This window comes from Anthonomus grandis, chromosome 4, assembly GCF_022605725.1.
Source record: "Anthonomus grandis grandis chromosome 4, icAntGran1.3, whole genome shotgun sequence".
NCBI lineage: Eukaryota > Metazoa > Arthropoda > Insecta > Coleoptera > Curculionidae > Anthonomus > Anthonomus grandis.
Genome location: NC_065549.1, coordinates 33007297 through 33024808, shown reverse-complemented (window position 1 = coordinate 33024808; position 17512 = coordinate 33007297). Strand labels below are relative to the sequence as shown.

At 33.3% G+C, this 17512-nt stretch overlaps 1 long non-coding RNA gene across 1 annotated transcript; it reads right to left on the bottom strand.

Annotated features, from left to right (window-relative positions):
- Positions 1-14073: 14073 nt before the first annotated feature.
- LOC126735068 (uncharacterized) lies at positions 14074-15761 on the bottom strand. Its single transcript, XR_007660272.1, has 3 exons — positions 15522-15761; positions 15317-15453; positions 14074-15202 (listed from the first exon to the last, which is right to left on the bottom strand). It is a non-coding gene; the product is annotated as an uncharacterized LOC126735068 (long non-coding RNA).
- Positions 15762-17512: the final 1751 nt, after the last annotated feature.

The following is a 17512-nucleotide window of genomic DNA, read 5'->3' as shown; positions in this document are numbered from 1 at the left end:
CTGCTTTCTCAAAGTCCATATATAAGACTGCTGGATCAAGAAACAAATTGCGGAAAGCACATTCATCAATTAATGATTGCAGCAGGATTTCATATGTCTGCCGGATCTTCTTCTCCAATAAACAGTAAACCGCTGTATCGATAATGTTTCCTGGGGCCACTGAAACCCTTATTACATAGAGCTGTTTAAATGAAAGTGGCACCAGTGAAAAATTTCCATCCAGATACCATGTTTTGGCTGCTGCTAAATTCTTAAGACTGTCCTCGCCGCAGAATATTATCACTCTTTCCTCGGCAGAGGTACCATTGTCACACAAAAGAAACCTTTTGTTTTCTGGATCCCCTGTAGTTTTCCAATTGTTTGAAACATTGAAAACAATCAATTTAAAAACTCTAATATTTACTCATACGATTTAAACAAATTTTTTTTAGAAATGTTTTTGAATAAATGCTCAGCATATAACCAGAAAGATTTTTCTTCAAATGGCATAACAACTCATACAAGGTACCTAAGTTAGAAATAAATAATATTTGCATTCTATGATGAGATTCGTTAAAGTAGACGGTTCCTTAGGTTTGTGACCAGCCTTGATGTTCCTTAGAGTTCTTTTCAAGTGATCTTCTTTGGTTACTCGACCTCTGGTTTCTGATGGTAACGCGGCTATACCCTCTGCGTATATTTGAGTTAGCCTGGCTAATGTATCTTTGCAGCGTTCTTTCATACTGTGCATTGCTTTTACCACCTCAACATTTTTTAAGTCACACGGATGATTGTGCTCAATTTTCTTCTCTCCAGAACGGTGATTGCAATCCGTGACAACCAATCCTCTGCACTGTAAAATATGCGGAGCGTCCATAAAGTAACCGCCCCTGCTACCACGCTACATAATATACTACTAATAATTATTGAGCAGAGAAGTACTGCAGTTATTGTATTCTACAGAATATAAAAGTAGATATTTCTGAGCATTTCTTGACTTTATGGCATATTGTTAAAAATGTAGATACTTTAAAATAGGGTCTGGCGCACTTGACGGCTCACGAATTTTGCGATTTTTTAATTTAGAAACTGAAAGATTCTTCCTAATAAAACACACTACAACAAAAAAAATGGTGGACAACCCCATTTTCGCCCAGAAAAAAAAATAAAAGTTGACATTTTAACCATTTATTCAGAACATATTTAAAACTTACAGAAATAAACAACCCAACCCAACCTAATGCCAACCTTATATAGGTACTTATGTACCTCCTTTTTTATATTTACTTGTCTTAGGACCATACCAACCCAACCTAGTGCCAACCCAACCTAGTTCCAACCCCGGTTACCGATCACCTTTTTTATATCAAGTTATAATATTAACATTTTAATCATATTTTTGATTGTATTATAGCTGAAATACATTGACTCTTTAAGTTTTATATATTTTCACATAAAAATATAAAGGCTATGACCATGTAAAATTAAGAAATATGCCTTATACCTGATGTTATTTTGATTTTATTTTTGGAAAAAACTTTAAAAAATGGTTTTTCCTCCATTTATTTGACATAAAAGTGTTTAAATAAGGGCAATAAATCATTTCCCACTTCAAAACTTTAGAGATTCTGTGAGCCTTCAAGTGCACCAACACCTTTAAAATATAAAAAATTACTTACTTTGAATGAGTTATATTTGCTGCACCTCCATCGTACGTTGTTAGCACAGGTTTTATATACCGTGTAAATATAACCGTCCCAACATAATTTTGGATTACCGCTGGATGTTTTTAAAAATTCCATATCGACTTCACAAAATTTTTCACACTAACATCAACAATTCAATTCGAAACTTATAATGGTATAAACATAAACATATAACTTAAAATAGACCAAACTTGTTTACATTAGCGGCACTCATACATTCCCATGATATTTGAGCCATGATGCCAAGTTTCCAATCATCCTTTCACAGAAGCTATTATTTTGTTTCTGCAAATGCAAAATGATCCCATTTATTGCTACACTTTTACTGATAGAAAATTTCCAGGCGGACCTCAAATACCTATATCAAAAATTCAAACCCTAGGATCATAAAATAATATATTTTTATGACCCAACGGACTATTAAAGAATCCCTCAACACTCAATAGAAATTCGAAATTCGTGTTTTCGAAAAACGGACATACACCCGCTACATACTGATGTAAATCAATTTTTTTTTTCCGGAGTTTTTTTTCCAACGTTTTTTTTTCCGGCTTTTTTTCCCAGGGGGTTTTTTTTCTGGGGGTTTTTCTTCCTAGGGTTTTTTATTCCTAGGGGTTTCCTTTCTTGGGTTTTTTTTCCGGGATTTTTTTTCCTGGGGTTTTTTTTCCTGTTACCGTTGACAACAATGTATTTTTCAATTAGGTGATTTTCGAAACCCTTATCTCGTTGAGTAGATTAGTGTAATTAGAAGATTATCATAAAATAGTCCAATAAAAATCAATAAAAACTTATAACACACATAAAAACACAGACCTCCTTTAACCTATATGCTAAAATATTATTAAACACTCCTTCCTTGACTATGAAGTAAGGTCGTCGCGACAAATTTTCGACACTGCGTAAGTGTATTATGACATATAGTTTATTAACATTTTAGCACTGCATCCATAGCTGCAATTGTTTTAGATAACAATAATTGTTTAGCTTCTTTAGTCATAATGAAACAACTTTATTCTTTCATATTTTATCACCGCTATTTCATTAAGAGCTAACGAAATAAACTCCATGAAAGTATTCGATTACCGCAATTTATGAGTTATGGCTTGACAATAATTTATGTTTCGATTGTGTGATTTGAAAATCTTTATCTAGTTGAGTTGATCGAAAAATGTATTTGTCATAAAAAAAACATTTAATAATTTTTCTCGGTTTGTGCCTATCAATAAACTTAACTGTTTTTACACTTTGATTTAAATATTGAGCTTTTACAAATAAAATAAAATAACTGACAGTTGCGAAGTCACGATAGTTCTTGTTAATCTTGTTTAAATGATCTATAATCACCAAAATCGAAACCAAACACCTATTAACTAATAGTTTCTAGCAGATTTGCCTGCGAGATTCAACCCGAAGAAAATCCGACAATTTCCCTTACAAGTTGTAATCAAACAATTTGAAATTGCAATTACGTTTCAATTTGAACTTATGTTCGTGTTACCGCCTTGAAACGACTAACTTCCGAGAAAAGAAAATTGAAATCAACTATAAGCGCTCACGTTTTCTATTTGACTTCGAATCTTTTGCGGCGAGACGAAGGTATTGGCATAGTCAACTCGTAAATATGTAAATTTTCTAAGAAAAATGCGGGGATCTTATAAAAAGTGAAAAAAGTGTTTTATTTTTGCATTAAATGTAAACCAGAATAAATTCTACTTTAAAATGTAATTCTTAATGATTATTATTATTCTTATCTGTTAATACAACTACATACACTATGTCCGCGTTAAGGTATCTATACATATGTAAAAATATTTATTGATGAATTTTACCATTATTAAATAAAAAATTGAATATTTACCTCTACTACGTTTAAAGGTATGAAATTAGAGAAGTGCTATTAAATATTTTCAGAAAAAAATATTGTCTTAATTCCAGGCATTTTACTTTATTCTAGGCAGAAGTTCTCGCCGATCACCGCTATATTAAATATATAAAAAAAACATTACTTAGTTATATATTCGAACAGGTAATCGGTTATAATAATAATAATATTAATAATAATAAGATTTATTTCCAACAGGTTACAAATACCCAGTTACAGGAAAATCAATTAAATATAAATGTACAAGTATAAATGCATGAACTGTATTAGATCCATGCAACTAAACTATAAAGAAATTGCTATATAACAAAGAAATAGTGAGTTTGAGAAAATAATAAAGAATCAACACTAAATTAGGATAAGAATAAATAACGAAGAACTAAATAACCAAGCCTCCCCCACCGACCATGCGCAGGTGACTCAAAATAAGACTCTAGATCCTGGGCGTGGTATATAAAAGCAAATACTTTGCAAAAGGGATGGGCAGTGAATTGTATGGTTAAGTAAATAAAACAAGAATTTCACCGAATACATTGTTCTCCCCTTCGCAAGTAACCGTTCAGTAGATCTAGACAGCAGCAGGTTATGGTCAAAACCCCTTCATCGATATAGGATATACTCCATCATCCTTAAATGCCAAACATTTAAGAAATCGCCGTTGGACTAATTCCAATAGGTGAATATGCTGGTTGTAAATCGGAAACCAAATAAGGGAGCTGTAGTCCAGCCTAGATCTTTGTTTTTTTTGCTTAATTTCTAATAATAAAGGCCAGCATCCGAGTAGCTCTAGATATAGTATCTTCGATGTAACGGATAAAAGAAAATTTTATCCCTCGAAATAATCCCTCCCTCCTATAAAGGCAATCAGCTTGCATTACGTCAAATCCAGACTAGTAAAAGAATGCTTACGTGCCCTATAGAGTACAATAATCTACAAAGTAAGTCAAGCATGTAGCAGACAATGAAAACACATATAGTTAAAAACATTAATAGGCTAAAGATATTGAAGAAGCAGAAAGATTTAGGTCACAAATTAATAGGCCCCGACTCATTATGTGACAATATGTGAGGACTCTTTTTAGATATGCAGAAACTAGTGTCCTACATTAAGAGTCTAATATACAAGAGGAGCCTAAATAAAGAGTGTTGGAACTCTCAGTTTTAAGATGCTACAAAAAAAATTTACAAATTGCAGTAGCAAAGCCGTTCAATATATAAAGCCAACTGCAACGGCCCTTAATCTAATATATTCTAAACTAAGCTTTTATTTTAATTAAAATTTGATAACGGAATGGTATTGAGGATCACGTTAAATCTATCTGGGTTAAATTTCGTAATTTGAAGAATATTTAGATGAATTTAAGCAAGTATTTTTTTGTATATAACTCCCTTTCTTTCAGGAAAATTATCTATAAAAAAATATTTGCTTTTAAATTTTAAAATTTTTAACTACAATTTGACAGTTAAATTCAAAATTCTTTATTTGTCTACGAGGGGTAAATATCTGCCCAAAATATTGTATACCATAATTCCTTGTTGTATACCTAATTTTTATGGACTATAACCTAACAGTTGAAACCTATTTGGACTTATTTCAAAATCAAATTGGACCTGCCTTGGAAGCAGTTGTTCAGGAAGATCAAATGATCTGGTACCAAATGGATGGTTGCCCGGCTCATAATGCCCGTATGGTTAGAGAGTGCTTGGAAAATGCTTTTAACGGCAATATTATTGGTCCACGGCACCGGATACTTTGGCCAGCCAGGTCACCTGATCTTTCACCGAATGACTTCTTTTTGTGGTGTCATTTAAAAAAAGTCATTTATAAAAGTGTAAAATTTGAGAATCTAAGCCAGTTACAAAACGCTATTTCGTTAGAATGTAATAAAATTTCCCAATATCAACTTAGTAACGTTAAAAATGAATTTTATGATCGGTTAGGATATTGTTTAGCTGTTAATGGGGGGTTGTTTGAACATTTGATTAATTGATGTTTTTATATAATTCTCTATTATTTTTAAAAAATTATTAATTTTTATTTTATTTTATTTTATTTTATTTTTCCACACTTTGTAAAATATTAAGAGTTCTGTTCTCTCTTTTTTTTGGATCTATATTCGATCTTCTGAGTTAAACATTTACAATTATTTATTGCAATGTCTATGGACTCGAATTTACTAACAATAGGTTTAATGGTTGAAATGGACCAGATAGGCTTGATGGGAAAATAAATTGAAAATATTTCAGATACTGCTATTGGTTTATCTAAATTCTAAGTATAATAAAATAATTTTTTTTAATAATTGATATAATAATAATTGTTATTGGTTTAACTTCATCGTTATATTAAATAAAAGTTTAGACAAGAAACTAATGTTAACGTGTTTAACTTTGAATGTATGGTTGTAAAATTGATAAAACGAAAAAAAAAAATTTCTTGTATTCGGCTGTACGTTAAATTTGACAAAGCCTTATAACAAATTGATTGCTGGTGGCTGGTGTCTTGTTTTACCTGAACCGAAAATTTGGGAATTTTGCAATTACATTTAATTGAATAACTTAAGATTTGCTAATTAAATTTTTTTTAAACTTTGCACGAGGGTTTGCCAGTTTAGTACCTTCAAAAAGTTATTTTACATTTTTGCTGTAAAATGCACAGGGAAGCCAATAATTGACCCCCTTAAAATTTACATGGGATTTCCTATGTTTCGCTTGGCGACGCACCACCCGGTATAAAAATTTTAAATTTGCCACACATCATAAGCCACCTATATATACTACTTTTTGGTCCCTAGCTCATTTTGCAAAACTTCAAAATGGTGAACCATCGCCAAAAAATAAATGTATGGTCTGGCATATTAAGGAATCACATTATTGGGCCTCTCTTTTTAGACTAAAATTTGACAGGGGACCTGCAACTTAAACATGTTGAAAAATGCAGTAGAACCACTCATCCTCGAGATTATTGAAGACAATCCTCATGAATTTAAGTTGGAAACCGTTTTTCAACAACATGTGCCCCATATTCATCATTTTACTTTAGCAGAAATGTTAGCGAATATTTGACTAATACTTCCCTTATCGGTGGATTGATCGTTGAGGGCCTACCGAGTGGCCAACCAGATCGCCCCTTTCCAGATCTTACACCTCTGGACTTTCTTTTTATGGGGCTACTTAAAACAAAAAGTAGTCACCCAGCCAGAATCTATCTTTGATCCATGTCAAATAATAATTGATGCATGTCGCAATATTGATGTTGCCACTTTCCAAAATGTTCGTGAAGAGTTCTCCAATAGATTATTTTACTGTCTTGAAGTTAATGGTGCACATTTTCAGCATCTTTTGTAGTGAATTAGTTACCTTTCTGTGTTACTTAAAGCTTAATTATTTTTACGGAAAATAAAAATGCGCAAACTAAGATTTTGAAAGGCTACCATTTTGCTATGGGTAGAAGTAATGACTTAATATTCTAGGACCATAAAGCATTAAGTGGGAGCCTTCAAACTTCATCCTACAACCCTCCTTTCTATTTAATTTTATTTTTTAAAATGGCGTACCGCCGCCATTTGAAAGTTTTGCAAAATGAGCTAAGAAGCAAAAAGTAGTATTTAGGTTGTAAATGATGTGTGCCAAATTTCAAATTTTTATATAAACGCAATCAAAAGATATGAGAGGGGAGAGACAATTAAGAGTCGCACTGTATTAGTACAGTTAATTTGTCATGGAAAAAGGCTACTTTAAAAAAAATATCCGATTCTCTGATTTTTGACATTGTTCATGAGAAACGCTTAAATTCCAAAAGTTGAGAACCCACTCCCCCGCTTTTTACGAAAAATTTTCAAAAAATTTGGATTTGTTTTTCTCGCTAAACCATAGGTCGGATAGAAAAATCATTCAAACATAAAATGAAGAGAATCTTGTTCTCTACAATTCATCTTACAGGCTCAAAACTTTAGAACAAAAATTAGAAAAGCTAGAGGGCGCCAAAGTCACCAAAAATTTCTTTTTCTCATTTTGCACTGTGAAATAATTTTTTTTACCATCGCAAGCATTGCAAAAATGTAGAGAGCAAAAAAACCCTATAATTCACGTATGCATTTTTTTTGTAAGATTAGCCTTTTGATTAGAAGGCGTAAATGATCAATTTTTTTTTAAAACTGCTATGCTTAATGGTGGCCGTTAATGGTTAAAGATAATAGCAGTTTCCGAAGGCAGGTGGATAGGTGTTACTCGACGAGTGGTGGGATCATACGACTGAGTAATTGCCTATAACATATGAGTAGAATACCATACTTTTTATACGACCTTTATATAGAAACTCAAATCACTTGCTTGTAACCTTTCAGGACACAAAAATCTTTAAGTTGAAATACTCAAATGATTTCTGTTAATAGTATAAATTATCGTGAAGTTGTTAAGCAATGCGTCAACAAGATCTAACTAGCAAATATTTTAACAGCCCTGACATACTTTACAATATATCTGTTTGGCTTTCTGTATCTTTTTTTTTGAAAATGAAATACAAAATCATCATGACAACCAAACCCGTGAGTAATGACTCCGTGTGTAATAAAACAGAATAAATATAAAACCTTCTAAAAATCACATGAATATAAAAAATTTCTGCTATGAAAAAAAGGCACACTTTTGCCCAACTTCAAAATACAGAAATTCCAAAGGCTTTTCTGCAGGTAAGAAGAGAGCCAAATATAATAACTTATAATTTTAAATATGATTTAAATTATTATTTCAATAGTTCCAATTTAACTCTTTTTTACGCCAGGGCTGATCAGACTTCTGATTTATCTCGATTTTTCTTACCAGGAGACATTACATATAATCAATTCCAATTCTATTTTTTGAATTTTGTTTTCTTAATATTCTTTAAATCTAACTTTTTTTCAAGTGCAATCCATACTAACATCTTTTTAAGAACAAGATAAAAATCGTGCTTGTGCCGAAAAATTTTTTTAATCTTAAAACCCAAATAAATAATATTTACCAATGCTCGGCTTAACAAAAGGTACTATCTCGGTTAAAAAGCATAAAAGTTTCTCTATATTATAAATTACGAACATACACTTATGTCTAATTTAATGTTCTATTTTAGTTTACAAATTAAGTTACTGTAATATTTTAATTTAATCTTCTTATTTGCTTTGACCTTATTGTATATTATAATATTTTTGTCGGAATTATAGTGTAAAAAAGGAGGGTCTTGATTCGCATTTAGTCTTCCTCGATAGTCAAAATAGAATATTCTATAGCAAGTGCGCAATAAGGAAAATCTACTCGTAGAGCCGTTAGGGCGACCAACCTCCACACTCGTGTAGAATTTTCAATTCTGCATGTATTAGACTATACTTTTTATACGTCTCTCAATTTAATTTTGTTTTAATTCATATTTGTTTAAATACTTCAGCCCCACGCTCTTAATACTAACTTAATTTATGTTTTAAGGCATAACTCAGGTAGCGCCATAGGTACTTATTCCGATACTAAGGTGGGAGTGAATATTCTTGCACTGATTATGAAATGATTCAGTTGTCAAAAACTATATCGGAGTTCACATATTTTGTAGTATAAAAAATTCTTTTCGATAAAATTTACATTTTTCGTTACCACTTAAGCGATAACAATTTTTTTTGCGTCTTTTGGGGCAAATAAATAAAATACCAACAATATCAGATAAAGCTCGTTTATTCTCTGAGCGAAATACATGAAATAAAAATCAGCTTATTGCTATTCTAAAGTATTTCTTTAATCTTTAATTATTTCTTTAATTAGACTAATTATTAAAAAACTACTGTTATTAACTTTTTACCGCTCCCTTTAATAATATTTGTTAGTAAAATAGTTGTAAGAACAATTTTTTATTTCAATTAAAAAGGAGCAAACAACCATCTAACAAACAATTAAAATTGTATCTGCTAGTATGTATAATACTATTGTATTATCTATTATTTCTAAAACAAATCCACAGTAGTAGCTTTTAATAAAAAGTAGTAATTTTAGTAGCGTTTAATAAAAAGCAATATACAAAATATATACTTTTTTTTTTTTTTTTTTTTTGGGTCGGTGGAGACATTCTTTATGAACACTGGTTACGCGGCGCCGCCCCCAGTGGTGTGGGACACTCAGTGTCGAGTCTGTTTCGTCCTATACCCACTAAAACTCCACCGCTGGGTGGTGCCTTGTGGCTCCCTACACTGCGGTCTGCTAAGAAGCAGTCCTATTGTGTCCCATATGTTTAGTCCCACAGGTTCAATTCTGTAGCTTCAAGGAAGTCCAGGATTGTACCCAGTGGTAGATTTCTTATACCCTCTGGTGCGGGTTTCTCTTCCCCCAGGAATGTTGCCCTGGTTTGATTAAATGCTTCACAGAAGCACAGTATGTGAAGAGTTGTTTCGTCCTCCTCATTACATCCCCTACATAGCGAGGTAACTGATTTCCCTAGCGTATGCAGGTGTTTCCTGCTGGGTGCATGGCCTGTAAGTAGCCCTGCGACCCTTCGCAGTTGTTGTCTGGAGAGGCCCAGTATGTTCTCACCCTTCTTGAAGGGTGGGCTGCCTATAAGTTGTTTGGATTATTCCATCTTTGGCAGCTGCTCCCAGTAGAATTTGTTCTGGTTTGTTAGTCAGTTGCCGATTTCCTTCTTCTGTGAAAATTGCGCAGGTTTTGCCTCTTGGCAGCCCTTCTCTCATCAGTTGGACACAGGTTTGAATTCCTATTATGCTTGCCTGTAAATTTGTTGTTTCGAGGCCCAGGTTTAGCATAAGTTGTCTGCCCTGTTGTTCGTCCTCCACCATGCCCACAGCTACCCCGACCTTGGATCGTTTGGTTGCCGTGTGCCATACTGAGTAACCTCTCTGCCTGAGCCTGTTCGCTTCTGCGTCCAGTGGTCCCCTTTTTTTTTTGATGATAAAAGGTTTCTCTAGGTATGTGACCTTGGTTCTGTCTGTTCTTAGGGCCAGGCGCCCAAGGTCCTGTATCTTGTCAAATAAGGCATTGTGCCCATCTTTCGATAGGATTGTTGCGCCATTTGACAGCAGTCTTTTCGCCCCCGTTATAGCTTCAGCCCGTACCACTAAGTGTAGCGGGCTTAGTCCTATCAGGTTCAAAATATATACTTACTAAGCAATACAATAAATAAAAAACAAACGTTTAGAAATATCACTGAAGCACACTAAGCACTTGTGCATGATTGGTAGTACATAGTCGGCAAAATGTTAAATTTAGTTAATTATGTCCTTATTGGCTAAACAAACTACAGCTCGATTAGAAAATTCATTTCAGGCAATAATCAGTACAATATACAAAAAAGCAGTTCGAAATAAAAAGCATTTATTAGATGTATTTGAGATTTGTTAAATCATTAAAAACTTGTCTACCCTTTAAAATATTCAGTTTTTGGTTTTGCGTTTAAAAGAGTCAAAGCCTTCAACCATCCTTATATCATTTGGGAATATGTTATACAATCTTGGAGCATAATATTTTAAGCTGCCGTGGTGGGATATGCCAAGTTATTTTTTCTTATGGATACATTTTCGTTAATATTAAACTATATCTTTTTAATCTTTATATATTTAAGATTTTTTAAGCAATAGAGTTGACGCAAATCTAAAATCTTACTTTCAGAAAAGAGGTTATTAGTGGGGTCTGTTCTATCTCTGCCAAAAATTATTTACATTTTTATTTATATCTTTCACTACTTATGGTTCCATTGGTGTCAACACGCTGGATTTTATTTGTAAGGTAGCTTTAAGCAAATCGAGAATATTGTTTCAGAATTTTTAAGAGTATCTTGTGAAAGACAGTATCAAATGCTTTTGAAAGATCCACGAACAGGCATAAGCAAGCTTCACTTTTACCTAGTGCATGAGATGTTTGTGATGTTAAAAGTTTAATTGCATCCTTCATAGATTGCTTTCTGCCCTGAAACCAATTGCAAATTTGACAAAGCATTAAATTTAGTTAAGAAATTTGTGATTCGTTTTTTAATTAATTGTTCATACATTTTTGAAAATATTGAGAAAAGTAAGGCAGGACTGATATTTATTTTTTATCACCACTTTTATATAAGGGATTAATCATTCCGATTTTAAGGCAGTTCAGAAATCACTCTGTATCAAAAGATTTATTTATTATCCACGTAAAAATCGGTGAAATTTCTGATCATATTTTTTTGAGGCATTCACTTCGTATAATTTCCCACCCAGGACACTTTTTTATCTTAAGATTTATTATAGTTTTATTGACTTCAAAGTTTGAAATATGCCTTATAACAATAGCATTTTCGTTCTTTTAATTTGGCAAGTTTTTAATTTTTTTCGCGAGATTTTTTATCTATGTCGTAATAGAAGTTATTGAATTGATTTGAAATAGTCTGTTTCTTAGTGTGTAGATTAATATTTTTAGCTTTTATTTGGCATATTTCAGTTTTTGATTTAGTTTTATTACAAACTTTATTTTATGCAAGCCTAAAATTTTAATTTAGAAGTAGAATTTTGGTTCATTTGCATTTGAAAATATTTACAATATTGTCATCATTTTTGTAACTTATTTATTTCTGACAATAAAAGCATTTAATTACTAGACATAAAGGTATTGATGTTTACTTTTGTCGCTTGAAATGACAAAGTCGGAAAGTTCACACATTAAAAATTTAATATTTTATAGCTAATTCATACTCAAACCTATAAAAATAAAATACAGGTGAGATAAGTTTAATTCTTATAGTTGATTTTGCATGGTTTGACATGGTTCTCTAAGTTCTAATAAGGTATGTCGTAGTTAAATTAGCCTGCATCCAATGCAGTGGCTTTATACACCACCAAATGTTAAATATTCCTTAGACTCAAACTAGTATCTTTTTTTTTTAATTTATCTTAGTTATCCTTCGGATCTAAAACTAAATATTATTGGCAGCAAAAAAGACGTGCTAGACTAAGCCTTTTTTGTCATATTTATGGCCGGAAGCGTGAACCTGTTGCGAGCAGTATTAGAAACATTTCTCTTTTGCCTGTCAAATCCCGGCCATTTGTCAAATAAACGGATTTGGGCTTAACTGTGGGGATTTTAATTGCCCCGGAGAACGCAGCCGAGCAGATTTTTCAACGAACTAAATCTAGTTAAACGAATCTGTTCTCGATCCCTATGAGGATTCGACTAATTTCATGGACTGCGCGTTGTTATCGGATTGTGCGGTTAAGCCTTGTTTTTAATTTATCACTAAAGAATTAGTCCTTAAAATAATTCTGAGGCCAATACAGCCTAATAAAAGAGTTTCTTTAACATAGTTAATATTTTGACTCTTTAAAGATAATTATGTAAATTAATAATAGTATTATTAATTAAATATTAATATATTTTAATGATATTATACATTTTTAACTAAACTGAAAGGTCGTTTTTCTCATAGTCATAAGTTATAATTTTTTATATCTCCTAAGAAACCAAAATCCAGGGAATCATTTACATTTTGTATCCTGGTTCTATTTTAACCAATCTGATGTTTATTCCTAATACATAATACCCGTATATTTCTTGCCTTTAAAAAAAGCAGAAGCAAGCTGACTTAGTGAGGCAAAAAGTCACCTTTCCGCCAGCTGTCACCCCATAAGCCACATAAAATTTCAAATAAAATTTGAAATTCCAGAATCCGGAAAAGTGGAAATCAATAAGGCTTTGGGTGAGACGGTTTTCACGCCACCATATCATGCTAATTATACCGGTATTACTTCTACTACACCCAGAAAAAAATTAATCTCTTCATGCTTTTAGTCCATCTCCTTCTGCTATACTTTGTAAAAGCTTATATGTAATATATCCGATTGATTGATTGATTGATTGATATCAATGAAGGTTAAAAGTCAACCCCATAAAGATGTAGATTGCGTTCTTTTTCAAGACGACACGTATACCAAGCTTTTCTATGTAAAGTGACCCGTCTTTCCTGGTTAACCTATGCTCAATACCTCATATCGTCTTTGATAGTAATAGATGATTAATCTCATCAATCCACTACGCTAAGACCTAAACTGGAAGAGCTAAGTGCATTCCCAGATCTTATTATCCATGCCCTACTGCATCCCCACCGCAAAATCTCCCTGAAACAAAAATTGCGGGGCCCTGTATTTTATTACGGGAGTTCGCAATTTAGTCAATAGGAACCTGAAAACTACCTCTTCATAAAGATTTATACGAAGCCATTTAGCGCCATACGAACTTATAGGCGGCACACTTCATGGTAATTAGCCTTTCAAGATCCAGCATCTTAGCTCCAATAACCTAGCGAAATAACATTTTAGCCCACCACTTATAAAAATGCATATACTTTATATAATATTATGCATACAGCGAATCCGAGACAAAACAGTACACTCTAAATATCTTAAAAAATAAATGGTTTAGCCAAAAACAGCCAAACACGTCAAATGTAATATTGAAAGGGCTATTTATTGACAGAGATTGCGTTTCTCTGACGACATTCTCTCACCCCGCAAAGCCTCTATGTAATTTCATTTAAATGGTCGAGTAATATCTTGAATTGAAAGTTATTTTATTCTCTACATATCCCTATTTCTAATTTTTTTAAGAAATATGAATAAATGTGCATGAAAACAATTAACCTTATGTTAAAGGAAAAAATTAAAACCGTTTAACACCTATTTTATTAAATTTTAAAAATGACCTTCGTTGACTTCACTTGTTTTTAACAATTTCATTATTTGTTATTATTCGTTAACAATTCTACTTATCCCCAAGGTTAATTGTTCAATTCAATCTTTGTGGCAAAGACTTTGATTTTTAGATGATCCCAAAAAAACTCCAAGGGGGTAAGATCAGAAAATCTAGCAAGCCATTCTACTGTACCTCTCCGACCAATCCATCATCCAGAAAATACGTCGTTCAAAAAAATGACGAATGGCAGCAGCATAATGTGATGGTGAAATCGAAGCATTAGTTTATTTTCTAGAAGGTTATCATCTTGTTGAAGAAACTCAGTTATTCTGGGATTAATTGCGTCCTGCAGAAGTTCTAAGTAATTTTCAGCATTAAGATTTGTATTAGTAAAATGGCCAATAAAATTATTTCCCAGGATACCAGCCCATACATTAGGTTCTTGAGGTCGCCGCGCAATTTTTTCTCGAAATAAATGAGGATTAGTGGCGCTCTAGTATCGAAAGTGGTGTCCATTGACTTCAACATGTAAATAAAGCAGAATTTATCCAAGAAACAGATATTGAACAGTATATTTCTCTCCGATGTAACGAAGTTACAAGATTTTGTCTTTATTTTATAGTAATAAAGGTTAGCCCAGGCAGTATTTTATAGGAAAACTTAATATGTAATATACGATAATTTTGCTCCGTTAACATTTAACCTCTAATTTTATAATTTACATAACAAAAAGGTACATTTTAAGCTTTACCTGTGGGTCACGAGGGGCTTGTAATCGTAAACATACCTAATGAAACCAACTTAAAAAGATTTCTAGCCGGATAGTACCATGGAGGGTTCGATTTCTTATAGGTTATACCTAGTTCTCCATTGACTATGTTGTAGCCCCTGGCCTTCATTATTTTCAGCCCTGGTTGATCTTAAGACAGTAAAGAACCACAAATGCCTAAAACTGAGAGGTTTTTCATCACTATGCTTCCAGTTTTCTAGTTATTTTCATGAATTTTCCTTTCATGCTGTTGCATTGTTTACATGTTCTATTATGCAAGTTTGAAGGTTTACCTACTTTGGGAAGCCTTGTTAAATGAAGAGTCATCTTGTGTGGCAAAATATAATATAAATCGTAATTCGGTTTCCCGCGGTTTTCCTGTACAGCCGGTTTTCTTGAACACATGTGATCAACTTTTGTCCCGCTATTTTCACCTAGAAATACCCGGTTTTGAGAGCTGAAACTAGGTTTGTTTATAAGGTCGTAGCCTATAAATCCATACGGTTTTTATGATGGAAAACTCTATTTTCATTAAGTTTTCCCAATTGCATTTTTATCCCACGATTGATTCCGAGGATGATCGTGAGTCGTCGGCATCCAAATTCCTGCGATGGGTATAACAAGATTCCAGATCCACCAAGGTGACATTCGTCGCAGTAAGGTCGTACCATACCTTTAGGAGCGAAGTACCCGTAATTTTTCCGTATTTCAATACCGCTAAATTTTCAACATTTACGTTAAAACTTTGTCTTGACGTTGACAATGTGAATTAGGTTAGGTAAGAGCCACCTGTTGACAGTTGACCGGCCGCTTTCAAGCTCTCGTATTAAGATCTTTATCGAATCCGTTGCTATTGATATCGTTCCGTCCGTTCCGTTTTATTTTATTTTGAAACTGTTGTTTGGGCCCATCTTTCTTCGTGTTTTGTGGGGGCAAGCAACAGCCGCGATTGATAACTGGTGCCTGGACACTATCTTTCTTCGTGTTTTGTAGGGCAGGTAGTAAACGGGTGATTAAAACAACGTTTCATTAATTCCGTTCGCAAAAAGTTATATTCTTGTTTGGAACCAGAGAAACACTCACTGGGGATTCATTTTGTATTTAATTGATAATTTTTATTGTTGACTTTTTATTTTGTGCTCTGTACGCGGCCATTCCGTTTAATTATTTTATTGATGAACAAAACTACTGCTTCGACACTATCTTTCTTCGTGTTTTGTAGGGCAGGCGGTAGCCGCGTTATTTAATTATTACTTGTCTTCTCAAAGTGGTGAGAGACAAGTAATAAGCGAGTCCGTGATATTATAATTACTATCCGTATATTAACAGAGCAGGCGTAAATGTTGACCGATTGATTGAGATTGCTTCATTTGATTGGTGTTGAGTTTCCGGCTTTGCCTCACGAATGTCATCCGAAGCCGCTTGTACAAAAACATCATAACCCCGTCCCTTAAATCATACTGTCTTGCGTCATTAATAGAGTGCTGAATTTTACGGTACATTTACTCAAATAACTGCCTGTAATTAATCATACACAATGGTAATGGGAGATTGTTGGATTTTAAGGACACTTTTGTTCATTTAGTTTTAAGCAACCAAACTTGTTACCTACTTACTAGTATTTGTAATAATAAAGATTTAGAGCAATAAGATCTCATTGTAACCGGTCAGTCTACTTTCGAATTACTTAGAGAGGTGCCTGAGGCATTTTGTCGACTTTTTTCCTATAATTGTACAAAGAAATAGTGAGGGGGGTTGACGGATACCATGCGTCTTCAAAGGTTAGAGGGTGGACATACGTCAAGTACGTTAAGAACCCCGCTACACCGGATTTAACCTATAACTAAAGTACTCACAAAATTGTTACACGACAATCAAAATCATATTTAGTTAGCTTATGTACCGGTTTGATTTTGTAGGCATGCAATTTGTGTAATTAAAAAATTTTGTGAACGGTATTTTTAGACACGCCAGACGCGGTAGCAATTTTTCGAGAAGATGTATAAGGTTATATTTCAATATGACCCAACACTGCAATTTCTACCACTTCATTTTTCACTGGATGCTGAACTTAATTTTTTCTACTTTGTACTGATCCTGTTTCTTGAAACTTCCTTATCAAATCCATTATTTAAGATGATTTATCCTGTTATCTAGCAGCTATCCCTATCTTATTTTAGCAGACTTATTTTGTTGATAATAAAGATACACCAACTCAATTAGGCAATTAATCAGCAGAAAGGTAAGCTTCACTTCCATATTACACTTTCCTCCACCGTCCTTACCGCATTAGAGAGGTTCACATGGAAGAAATATCCAGGGAGTGGTTTTCCTTTCGGGCACTCGGTTACACAGCATTTTATATGGGTTTGGTCTTTTTCTTTAATGTGAAAGTCTTTCGATGAACCCCGGAGGGTATGTACCGTCGCCTAAGATGCATAAGAAGGTGGACTTATTCTCCAAGCAGTAGTGTGGTCAATCATTTGCGAAGTA